This window comes from Pseudorasbora parva, chromosome 8, assembly GCF_024679245.1.
Source record: "Pseudorasbora parva isolate DD20220531a chromosome 8, ASM2467924v1, whole genome shotgun sequence".
Lineage (NCBI taxonomy): Eukaryota > Metazoa > Chordata > Actinopteri > Cypriniformes > Gobionidae > Pseudorasbora > Pseudorasbora parva.
In genome coordinates this window covers 36729864-36730113 of record NC_090179.1, presented here as the reverse complement: position 1 = coordinate 36730113, position 250 = coordinate 36729864, and positions in this window count along the sequence as shown.

Sequence of the window (250 nt, the reverse complement as noted above, 5' to 3'; positions counted from 1 at the left end):
AAATAGGTTAAATAAGTTTTTCAAATATCTGCTGCTCTCCCTACAAATGGTTCAGTCCGGTTTAGTATTTATTAATTAAATCAGTCAGTGACAAACTTTAGATCATTGATTTGACCCAATAAAATTGTAAGTCTCACCCCAGCTCGTGAACAGAACCAATCAGAGTTGAGGCGGCAGCTGAAGTTAATGAGCAGGAGACTGACTGACAGGCTGAAAATGTTGGGGGAAAGGAAACAAATGCAGGGTACCT